General features: G+C 39.1%; 1 non-coding gene across 1 annotated transcript; it reads right to left on the bottom strand.

Annotated features, from left to right (window-relative positions):
- Positions 1–11,724: 11,724 nt before the first annotated feature.
- On the bottom strand, positions 11,725–11,831 carry LOC118758232 (U6 spliceosomal RNA). Its single transcript, XR_004995604.2, has one exon. It is a non-coding gene; the product is annotated as a U6 spliceosomal RNA (small nuclear RNA).
- Between the last annotated feature and the right edge of the window lie 617 nt (positions 11,832–12,448).

Genomic DNA, 12,448 nt, shown 5'->3' with positions numbered 1-12,448 from the left:
AAGAAATATTTGGGTACAAGACTGCCGTAGAGGGGAAGAAATACCTATTAGGAAATGATGAGACTGACGACAAAGATGTCGGAGCAGATGTAGTTCCCATCGCCACCCATGCTTTTCTCTTTTTCTTTTCATTTTTTTTACAATGGCATATTTTCCTTTCTTAAATTTATTTTTTTATTGTATAACTGTTATTTTTGATGCTTTTTATGTATTTTATTAGGGTGCAGAGGGTCAAGGGCTAGAAGAAAGTGGATGTGAGCATTGTTTTGACATTCTGGTTTTTCCTTCCTGTACCTGGGGGAAGGGGAGAGATGAGGGGAGAAACCACACCCAGCCTCTCAACCATCCCAGGGTCCGCGATGTGGGGCATTTTAATAGTTCAATAGTTCTGTATTGCTGCCAGTCTTGCCACTCCAGTCACAATTAAATTTCTCCAGAATCCATCAGTTGACAGTCCACCATACAGTTTCCGTTTGGCGAGGTATTCACTGCCAGCTCTTGGCTGGAGTAGTTGGTCGATTTGTTTTGTCTTCCATCCTCCGTTATAATATCAGGTGTCCTCTGTAGGCTGCAGTGTACTACAGTGGCATACTTTCATTTCACTTTGCTATTACAGGGTTAGTACTGCATTGGCTAAAAATTTCAAATGAATAGCAAGAAGAAAAAAAAAATCCTAGTATTCTTTAAAAATACAGATACAGATTGTGAACATTAATCAAATCTCAATATGCCAATTTTGCTCATACCGATTACAATTTTTATACTCTATGTATTAGTTATTACAGACCATGGTTAAAGATTTTGGATTGTTTCAAAGCTGTTCAAGTTGAGATTCTAAAGAAATTGATTTTTTGTTTATAAGAAAAGATTACAACTTGATTTCTTTCACAAGTATTAGCAAGCTTCGTGTACCTGTTAATAAAGGTCAGGGAACTCCTTCAATTCTTGTTTGTCTGCAAAGTGTTTATCTCTCCTTCATATTTGATGGATATTTTTCTGGAGTATGGTGTTCTTAGCAGACTTCCTCCCCCCCCCCCCCCCGCACTTTGAATTTATCTTTCAGCCTTATTTAGCCTGCATTATTTCTGTTAGATTAGCCACTGATAGCCTTTTAGTAGTGCCCTTATACATTATAAGTGATGTTTCTTTTATTCCTTCCAAAATTATTTTGCTCTTTATGGTTTGTTCAAAGTATGTGTTTGTATGGACTTCTTCAAATTGCTCTTATGTGGAGTCTGTTAAGCTTAACAGACTTAAATCTGAGGTTTCAGTTTCTTCCACAGAATTTGGAGGCTTTAGGTCATTATTTTTGAATGAGTTTTCCGACTTTTCTCTTTCTTCTCTGGTACTCCTGTAACGTATACATTTTTCTTATTGATGGTATCCCTTAGAATGTTTGGGGTATTTGAATTGTTGTTTTCTCTCTGGTTTAATTTCAAATGACCTGTCTTTATGTTGAGTAGTTCTTCTGTTGGGGTAAGTCAGCTGTTGAATTCTTCTAGTGAATTTTTTGTTTCAGTTATTGCATTTATTGCATTCTCCAACTTCAAAATTTCTCTTCGATTATATTTTATTTTCTACATTTGTGTTAAAATTCTCATTTGATCTATAAGTAGTTTTCTTGAATTCACTGAACATTAATATGATTGTTTATCTTCAGTAATTTTTTTGCAAGTAATATATATATCCTTCATTTCTGTGAGTCAATTTGTATGGATTTATTTAGCCCCTTTACTGGACCATTTTTCCTGTTTCTTTGTATTTGTTGTAACTTTCCATTGATATTTTTAAAAATATTTTATTAGTTTTATGAACTGGCCTCAAACAGGAAAACTTTTCCTAATCATCGCATTTGGAGATTCAGAGGTCCTCATATCTTTTCTGTGTGTTTGCTCTGTCTGTCATGGGTTTGTAGTTTTGTAATTGGAGAGATTTTTTTTTTCCTTTACAGTTTAGAATTTCTTGCTGGTATGGTATGCCAGCCATACCACAGTTCTTTGGAGGAGCAGCATGCCTCTCATCTCTTTCCTTGTTCTCAGCAGCTCCAGGAATCTAGATAATGCAAAATCCTAATAGTGCTCTCAGACATGCAAGACAAAATCCAGCTCTTTAGGCAGCCCCTTTGAAAAGTGATACTCTTGCATATACAGTTCATTCATGTTTTTCTTTTCCTCCCAGGGAATAATGGGATCAGGGAGTTCCCTTCTAATGGTGTGATTCTGAGTCTGTGGGAGGCACTTGGCAAAAGGGTACCATGAATTTTCCTTTTGAATTCAGTGCGTTGATGTGCCTGTTTGAGCAATGCTGGCATGTAGTCTGTTAACCTTAATCCTACTTTCAGGCGTAGCTGACTATGCAATATTCTTTAAAGCCTCCAAACTTATGTCACACTGGTAGCATCTTGCCTCAAGTGCCAGATTTTCTTTATCAGCTTTCTCAAGTGCATCAAGTTTCTAGCAGATACGTACTGCTCTGAAGTGCAGAAGTGTTAATACTGTTGTGGATGAATCTTCAACTGATGAGACAGAGGAAAGAATGGATAAATATTCATATTCAAATCTTGAGTAGACAACTTTGAAAAACAGCTTATATGTTTCTTACAAGATCTAAGGTGGAAAAAAAAAAAAAAGATCTAAGGTGGAAACAAGTTGTGTTTCCTTAGTTTATTATTAGAAATGACTTTGATTATGAATCTTATTTTTATTCTTATCAGCCAGTTGTTCCTTTGAAATTATCCATATGTGAAATAAAGAACAGTCTTCATTATTACAGTGACAGCTAAGTCCCATGATCTGCCATCTGAATCTAGAAACCCAACACCAAGAATGCAATTCCAGTACAGGTCCAAAGATCAGATACCATCGGAATTGATGGTATAAATTTGTTCAAGGAAGACCAATGTTCCAGGTCAAATAAGAAGACTAGGAGTTCATGTTTTGTTCTTCAAGTCCTCAATAGATGTCTTCCGATGTTAAAATAGGCAATCTGCACTGAGTCATAAATTCAAATCTCAGCTTGTAACACACTCACAGATACACCCAGAAATAATGTTTTGTGTATACATGCTATGGCCCAGTCAAAATTACATGTAAGATTAGCCATCAGAAGTCTTGTGTGGGATACCCAGAAGATGCTCATGGTTCCTGGATTCAGATAGGCTCAGCTCCAGTCATTGCAGCTATAAGGGGGATGAACCAGCGAAAAAAAGATCTTTCTCTCTGTTTCTCCTCTCTCTGTATATCTTCTCTTTATATTAATGAAAAAATTTTAAAAGATTCTGATTTTTTTCAGAGCTCTATTATTGATTTCAGGAAACTTTTTTAAAATTGTGTATGCCTGTCCATCAGTAGTTTAATTTTTCTCCAGTTCTCTAAACCAACACTATCAGAAAAAGTCTCCACTTTCTATTATATGTAAAATAATTGGATCTCTGATGGAGTTTATGGGCTGCTTGAGTAGTATTTAAACCAGTTGGTTCACTAAATGGTAGAACATGCTGTTTCTGTCGTATCAGACTCAGGCCAATCTGATAAACATACTGCACTGCTCTGCTCTTCCAGCAAATCTGTGCTAACCCTGGTTGCCGTTCGTTACAGTCAGGACAGACGATGTATCCCAGGTGTGATTTGGCTTCCCTGGTGCTTCTCTGTGGTCAGTTTGCCTAGAGTTCTGGCCTATACCTGGAGCACCGTGAGCTTCAGTTGGCATAGACGATGGTGTTAAGACTCAGGCTGAGCTGAATCCAGTTATTACAGGACATGAGGGGAAATACCATTTCTGTTGGTTTTTATTTCTGTTAGACTGCCTCTATCGGCATTTCCATTTATTCTGGACACTTCAAAATGTTTTAAATTTATTGGAAAAACAGAAAGCCAGAAAGAGGAATTTAGAATAGACAGGAGAGACAGAAAGAGAAATAGAAACAGTGATGGACTCTCTGCTAGGTGGCTCCCCAGACAGGCAGAACAGCCAGTCTGAAGCCAATGAGCTCCATCTGGGTCTCTCACGTGGCTGCCTGCCAGGATATGCATCAGCAGGAACTTGAAAGAGAGAGTACAACTGAGACCAACTCAGCTGTTGCATCAGAGAAGTAGGCATCCCAAGCAGCAGGCTAACCACTGCACCAAAAGAGACAATCTTTCCAAAGCAGCAAAGTCCTAGTGATGAGAGGGATTAAAAAAAATCTCTCTTCCTGTCTTCCTCCCTCCCTCTCCCTCTCCCTTTCATGTCTCTCTCTCTCTCTCTCTCTCTCCCTCTCTCTCTCCCTCCCTCTCCTATGTCTCTGTGTGTTTGTGTGTGAAAGAAAGAGAAATTTTAATAGACTTATAATGAACTTAACTGGTTTGGGATTTGCTAATGATGTTGTGACTAGATGAGATGAACAAATTGTAAAGTCGGTTTGAGCACAAAGTTTGCTGTCGTAAATTTTAATAGGAAATTGAAACCGCACGTGAAGGAAATTTATTTCTTCCACCCCTAGCCCAGTGGCTAAATATCTCACGTTTAGAGAAAGGTTGTTGTGTCTGTTGCTTACCTAATCTGTTGTTTTTTCATTGTATTAGGACATTGGGCTTCCGGTGTTTAATTCTATCAGTAGTCATGATTCTTCTGCGTAGCTTTCTCTCTTCAATGTAATCTGATAACTAAAGGCCGGTGATCAAAATACATGTCTCTTTAGCTATCAGCATTGGAAAAAACTAATTGAGGTTACCTGTAGGGTATGGTTTGTGTTTATATAGTACAAAGTAGGATGATAATAAAACAATTAGCAAATAAGAACACTTTCCCTCTGTATACAAATAGGTGAGAGTTCTTGTTACTGATAAAGTTGCAACACTATGAGAATGTTAAGCCTCTTATTTTGCTAATAGTTGTTGGCTAAGAATTTCTCTTGTCCAATCTTATGACAGAAGCACTTTGTTGTATGATAAGCACTGAAAATATCTGGCTACAGAAGACAGTAATATTAATAAAATCTGTAAGTGCATCAATTTTTGTATCCAAGGGTATTAAAACTTTTTGTTTATGGCAAGAAAATTAAAAGGGAACTTAGAGATATTTAGAAATAAGTTTAGGGGGAGGGTGTTGGGGCAGTAGATAAGATGTTGCTTGAGTCAACCTCATTCCTAGATTGTGCCTTGATCAAGTCTTGACTCTACTGTCCCTTCCTTTTCTATTTGCAACCTGGGACGCGGCAGGTGATGGATCAAGTAGTTGATTCCCTACCACCCACAAGGGAGGCCCGGGTAAAGTTTTAGTTTCCTGGTTTTGGTCTGGTCCAGACCTGACTAAGAGCATTCAGAAAATGAACCAGCAGAGGAGAAATATTTTTCTGTTTTTTTTTTTTTTTATCTCTTTCTAGTTGTTAAAGAGATAAAAAAATAAATGATATGTTTAAACTCTCAGTTATTTTAGCACAAAAATCTTAAAATGTATGTGTAGTATTTTTGTGCAATGTATTGTCCATTGTAGGAAGTGCATGTATGGACTAGATCCTGTTTTCTAGAAATCAGTGTCTTACTGCTTATTTGAGCTAACACAACACTGACTGATCAATTAAGCTACTGCTTATTAAGTCCAAATAGTCATTCTTTTATCCAAAAATATGTGTCAAACATCTGTGATATGTATCATAGACTTTTAATTTAGGTGAGTGTTGCAGTAAAAAATCAGTTATTTTGTACGTTAGGATATTTGTTATTTTTAAAAAAGATGTAGTTGCTTATTAGGTAGGAGGAGTCTCTAAACACAGTGTGGGGGAAATATTCCATTTGCTGATTCACTCCTCAGATGGCCACAATGACTAAGGATGGGCAAGGCTGAAGCGAGGACCCTGGAACTCCATCTGAGTCCGCCATGTGGATGACAGTGGCCCAAGCTTTTGGACCCTCTTCTGCTGGTCTCCCAAGCACATTCATAAGGAGCTAGACTGGACATGGAACAGGAGAGTCCAACTGGTGTTCTTTTGGGTTACCAGTGGCATGACAACACTGGTCCACCTAACGAAGATTTCTGTTCTCAAAAGGTGGGAGGTCACTAAAATAGTTGAAGCAGTGAGTAAAGTATGAGTTAGATAAGTGTAGGATTGCATTAGTGGCCTGTGCAGGGAAGAGGAAGAAACCTCACTAAGTTAGGCTAATAAGGGAAAACACAGACTTGAGAATGGAGGCATGGGATGTATCGTGCAGCCTTGCATAATTGCCATAACATCTATGATTACTTTGGTTCTAGCATTGCCCAACGCCAACCTTTTGCTGTTACTTATAAAGACATTGAGTCCGAAAGGACATAAATCTGCTTGTGGTTGATCGGATCAGAGGCATGGCTGGGTCCCAATTGCTCTGGACCCCTAAGTCAGAGTACCTTCTGTTAGAACAATGTAAGAGTTGGACTCCTGGGCCAGCCCAGCCCTTGGTTGCTAATCTTGTGTTGCTAATTTGTCTGTAGGATTTTCTGTTTTAAGTTTAAAGTTTGCATTTCTGGCTTGTTGTTATAAATTGCCTTACTAAGAAAATGGATGACCATTATATGTCAATTTGCTCTGCTGTAAAAGTGATTTTCACTGAAGCAGTAATGTGGATTTGCAATTCAGGATAGGAGCATGAGAAAGAAAATGTTTTTCGGGTTTGTCACTTACTCATGTCCCTAACTTTTCCTGGTCTCTTATGACATCCATTTTGTTTTTCCCACCAAAATGCATCTTTCAACAGCACTCATATGCGGCTGTATTTTTTTTTTTCTTTACAAAGCCTACCAGGAAAGCAGTGTTTGAAAAGTTCAGTACAGCCTCCAATCTCAGGCTTTATCTTTGAAATTTTGCACACTGAGTTAAATTATTGCTACATTTGTGGCCTGGGATTGTCCCTGCTAATTCTTACGAAGTTAGAGTGCCAAAGAACTCTTAGAACTCCCCTTGTGAATTTGCTTGGTGAGCGGTTCTGGACTTGGTGTTTTAATCTCTCCATCAGGATCAACGTGATCCTGCATTAAAGCCAAGGTCAAATGGGATAAGCAGTTGAACTTTCTCCTTCATTTTGCCTGGCTCATTGAAACATGTAACCTTTACAGGCTTGGTTTCTGCTTTGGAGGGGACTCTGAAGTTCAAGCAGATGTTTCCTTCCTGCTTTTGAAAACCCCTTTTCATTTTACAAGGCCTCGTGTCAAAGAAGCAATTGGGGGTAGATTAGGTAGGAGGTGGAAGGTCAGTGCTTTCTTTGCTAAGATTGCAAAATACCAAGTTTTTGTGTTTGCTTATCCTTATTTTCTGCCAGTTGGGCCACGGAGAACAGATTGCTCATTCTAAAGATGTAGGAGTAGATTTCCTTCATGTGTCAGCGGTGGCTATGCAGTCAAGGTATGTGAGCCAAGGCAGCAGTCACCTGACCCCTTTTGGTTGGCAGAAAACTGAACCCTTATCCAACCAGCTGCCGCATCTTAATGCCCTTTTTTCCTCTGGTTTTTTTTTTTTCAGTGCAGTCAATGTAAATTACATCCTTCCCTGAGAAAATGCTCTGATTTCTTGGGTTACTAATAACCTATTAACAAAAGCGTAGCCAAGCTGCTGTTCTTCTAATGCATTCCCACGTTTCTCTTAAATGAACTGCTTTGCACATAATTGTTTTTAACTACAAGTGACGTTTATTGTCAACTTTATAGCTCTGTCATTTCACGTGGTTCCCTAACACGTCCTTGAAATTAACTGTCCTTTAAATACCTCAAGTGTCTGGCTTTCTGCTCAGAACAGCACATTTCACAGCCTATCCAAAAAAAAAAAAAAAAAAAAAAAAAAAAAAAGCAGAAAACTATTGTCTCTCAATTCAGAATTTTATACATTTATTTCTGTCCTTCTCTGCTTGTGGGGAGTAACCTAAAAACTGTAGTTCATCTTTTGCACTAAGGCCTGTGGCAAACGGTAAGTAATTTTTTTCCTGTCAGTTTCTTAGGCACAAAATAACTATGAAAACAAAACATGGAGGACATATATAAAGAATCTAGAATTTTTTAGTTGTGAGGAGATCTTTCCATGAAACTGCAAATATTACAGGGAATAATGTCCCAGAATTATCACCACATTTTGTGAGAAAGTAACTGTGAATTCTTACTTTGCCCTCTTCTAGCAGTTGACAGTAGCTTTCCATCCTTTGTCATTAGCTGGGAAGGATTGACAAATCCTTGAATGGACAGGTGGGATAGCACAGGTGGGGGGCAGAAGGGGTGTACGTTAGAATCACATGGTGAGCCTTTAAGGCACATTGCTCTGCTCTAGGATCCAGTGTTCTAGAATTAATTAATTTGGTCATCAGGTAGTGGGAATGGCTTTGATTTCTTTCTTTCTTTCTTTCTTTCTTTCTTTCTTTCTTTCTTTCTTTCTTTCTTTCTTTCTTTCTTTCTTTCTTTCTTTCTTTCTTTCTCCTTTTTTTTTTTTTAAGATTTTATTCATTTTATTACAGCCAGATATACAGAGAGGAGGAGAGACAGAGAGGAAGATCTTCCGTCCGATGATTCACTCCCCAAGTGAGCCGCAATGGGTCGATGCGCGCCGATCCAATGCCGGGAACCAGGAACCTCTTCCAGGTCTCCCACACGGGTGCAGTGTCCCAATGCATTGGGCCGTCCTCGACTGCTTTCCCAGGCCACAAGCAGGGAGCTGGATGGGAAGTGGAGCTGCCGGGATTAGAACCAGCACCCATATGGGATCCCGGGGCTTTCAAGGTGAGGACTTTTAGCCGCTAGGCCACGCCGCCGGGCCCCTTTCTTTCTCCTTTTTAAAGATTTATTTTATTTTTATTGGAAAGTCAGATGCACAAAGAGGAGAAAAAACAGAGAGGAAGATCTTCTGTCCAGTGGTTCACTCCCCAAGCAGCCACAATGGCTGGAACTGAGCCAGACCGAAGCCAGGAGCATCTTCTGGGTTTCCCAAGCAGGTGCAGGGTCCCAAGGCTTTGGGACATCCTTGACTGCTTTCCCATGCCACAGGCAGGGAGCTGGATGGGAAGCAGGACTTCCAGGATTAGAATCGGTGCCAGTATGGGACCCAGTGCATGCAAGGCGAGGATTTTAACCACTAGGCTTCCATACTGGGCTCTCTCTCGCTCTCTTTTTTAAATATTTATTTTTAGTTGGAAAGTCAGACATAAAGAGAAGAGGAGTGACAGAGAGAAAGATCTGTCTGACCGCTGGTTTACTCCCCAAGTGGCCACAGTGGCTGCAGCTGAGCTAATGTGAAGCCAGAAGCCAGGAACTGCCACCCAGTCTCCCATGCAAGGTCATCCTTGACTGCTTTTCCAGGCCAGAAACAGGGAGCTTAAAGTATCCGAACATGAACCGGCAGCCATATGGGATCCCGGCACGTGCAAGGCAAGGACGTTAGCCACTAGGCTACCACACTGGGCCCAGCTCTGATTTCTTTTTAAAGGTTTCCCAGTTAATTCCAGGAGACTAAGATTGTGAGAGTCATGCCAGCTGGAAGATTTAGAAAGTTCTGTTTATGCAAGACGTTTATCAAATATTATTTGTTTTTAAATTGTAATTGAAAGGCAGAGAGACAAAGAAACATACTACTAAAGGATTTCTGTTGATTCACTCTCCGGATACTCATGATGCCAGGGCTGGGCCAGGCTGAGGTTGGAGCCTGGGGTTTTCTCTGGGTTTTTCCTGAGGACATTCTTACATTCTTCTTTCAGAAGCAAGCAAAAGTATAACGACAGTGGAGTCATTTATTTTTCATTATATTTTTAATTACCTAGTTTTTACTTGTATGATATTATGAAATTAAAATGAAAGTTGTGCTTCATTTTTTTCATGAACAAAATGTGTACAATTCACAGAGAACTGTTTCTGCTCTACAGTTTATTCTTCAGACCTGGATAGCAAGTTGAAGTGAACTGAAAATTTTTACAAATGGGAACCAGTGGAGTTCCTTTTTTGCCTTAGCTAAATTTGGGTTTCTCCTGCCAATTACTATCAAAAGAATTTTGCTTTAGTATGTAATTACAAATTACCTTTTAGATGTGGAGGAGATTGGCAACTGGAGGCAAGCGTGAAGGCTTCATGAAAGGGGTATAATCTGACCCGAAACAACTCAGATTGCAGAGTTACACAGGAGAATGTTGAGTGAGAAGTAATTCCCTCACTTATCTGGATCCCCACCTGGGTGGTTAAACAAGCTTTTTAACTATGATTTTTTTAATTTTAAAAGTTTAATAAAAATGTAACTAAAAAAGTGTGTCACAGATTTCTTGTCTAAGCACAGGGGTTCTTACTAAAGGTACATTGCAGTAACGGTGTGGTTGTTGTTGTCGCTTTAAAGTAGACTTCAGCTTCATGCTCCGGCCTCTTTTTTGAGTATTCTACATTTTTGAAGTGTTTTCAAAATACACATGTAAATGTCTCCGCCATCATTTGATTTTATATATTTCTAGCTAGACTATGAGTCTCTCGAAATTGGTTTTGTTTTCTTTTCATTTTGTTCTTTGCAGTGTGTATCACAGCATCATAGGTAGTTAACAAACACTCCTAAAATAATTCTTTTAGATTGTGCAGAAGAATTAAATATTCACTTTACAAAAGATGGAAAAGTAGCTCAGTGGACATGGAAGATGATTTTAAATCTAAGGGTGAGACAATTGAAGATGATAATAATGAAAATAGTGACCACAACAGTAAAAGCTAACCTGAAATTTTATAGTTTTAAGTGCAGAGAATTAAGATTTGGAATAAGATTATGAGCTGAACAAGTTGCAGAAGTTCTAAAAACAGATTGAGAGCTTCTTATTTATCTGACTAGCTTTAAGTGCGAACTTTATAGTTCTTTGCTAATTGTGAGTTCTGGTAGTGTGGTCTGGCACCAATTCCATAGTCTGTGGACTCAGACATACTCAAGTTGAAATCTTACCTGGACCATTCATTTGGAGGATGATATTCAACAAACTATTTGCCTTCTTTCAGATACCATCTTACTGCATGCAAAGGAAAAGTACAATTATAGTAACTTTTAAGGAAAACATGGATTTTGAAAAAAAGTATAGCTTTCTTAAAAAAAAAAAAACTTTCCCTTATTATTTGACCATTATCATTAAGTTTTTTTTTGCAATTCAGATAACTTTATTTAAATTGAGCAATCTTAAACTGCATTCAGATTTAAGACCCTTGTTACAAAAATTACGAGCATTTCTAAGGCAGAGGTATTCTAAGTTAACAAGATCAGGTTTGACTTTGGATTTTAAACAAATTGTAGAAAATGAAAGGAAATAGGTTATTTACAGGAAATATCTACATATGTACTCAGAAAGTTAAGCATTTGGTGAAAGGAAAGGCTCCAGGACACTGGCATCTCAGAAGCACTTCTGAAAGAGCTCAGTTTATCTTCTTGGGTTTTTCATGCCTAAGACCCTTCTTCATCCTCGATCTTGGGGGCCAAGTAATACTTCAGATGTCCCATGTCAGCAATTTTATATTCTACAAGGGGAACATCTGCTGACATGCTGAGCATTACTGTAGGAGAAAGTGGAGTTGCTTTTGTGAAGAAGTTCAGGTACCTCAGTGCAGAAGTTAGCTGCACTGGCTCATTCATGTCAATGGAAACAGCTTCTTCTTCTTTATCGACATTACTTGTTTGCAACAACTTAGTGTTTCCATTTCCCAGTTCTCCACTGGCAGAAAATTTCACCCCATCTTTTGCACAGGATATTACAACAGCATCTCCAATATGGCTCAAGTCTCGGCAAAAATATGGAACGCTTCACGAATTTGCGTGTCATCCTTGCGCAGGGGCCATGCTAATCTTCTCTGTATCGTTCCAATTTTAGTATATGTGCTGCCAAAGCGAGCACTGTCATTAAGTTTTTTAAAATGACCATTCTGTAGAATCCTTAAGAGAGCACTCTACATTTTAAGAGTATGCCATATGCCCTGGTCAGTTTCCCCTCTGAGTAACTAGAAATCAGGTATGTACTACAAGGGTCAGAAACATTGCAGGGGTTATTATAATTCAGTTTGTTACATTTGTATGAAGATGTCATGATAGAGTAGGGTTCAGATCTGAGGCTTGAGGTTCAAAACCCGGCTCTGACAGAGCCTCCTGTTGTTTTATCTGACACCACATGATTCTATTTCTCTCATTAAAATTTATTTTGTTTGAAAGCCAAAGTTATAGAGAGGGGGAGAGACAGAGATAGAGGCTAGATGATAGATAGAGAGATTTTGCATCTGCTGGTTCACCCTCCAAATGGCTGCAATGGTCAGAGCTAAGCCGATCTGAAGCCAGGAGCCAGGAACTCCTTCATCAGTACAGGGACCCAAGGACTTGGGTCATCCTTCACTGCTTTCCCGGGCCAGTAGCAGGGGGTAGAATCAAAAGTGGAGAGGTGGGACATAGACTAAATCTGTGTCCATGTATGGGATGCTGGCACGACAGGCAGGGTACTAGCTGGCTATGCCACAGAACTGG

The sequence above is a fragment of the Ochotona princeps genome, chromosome 23, assembly GCF_030435755.1.
Source record: "Ochotona princeps isolate mOchPri1 chromosome 23, mOchPri1.hap1, whole genome shotgun sequence".
In the NCBI taxonomy this organism is placed as follows: Eukaryota; Metazoa; Chordata; class Mammalia; order Lagomorpha; family Ochotonidae; genus Ochotona; species Ochotona princeps.
This window is presented reverse-complemented; position numbering and strand designations above follow the sequence as displayed.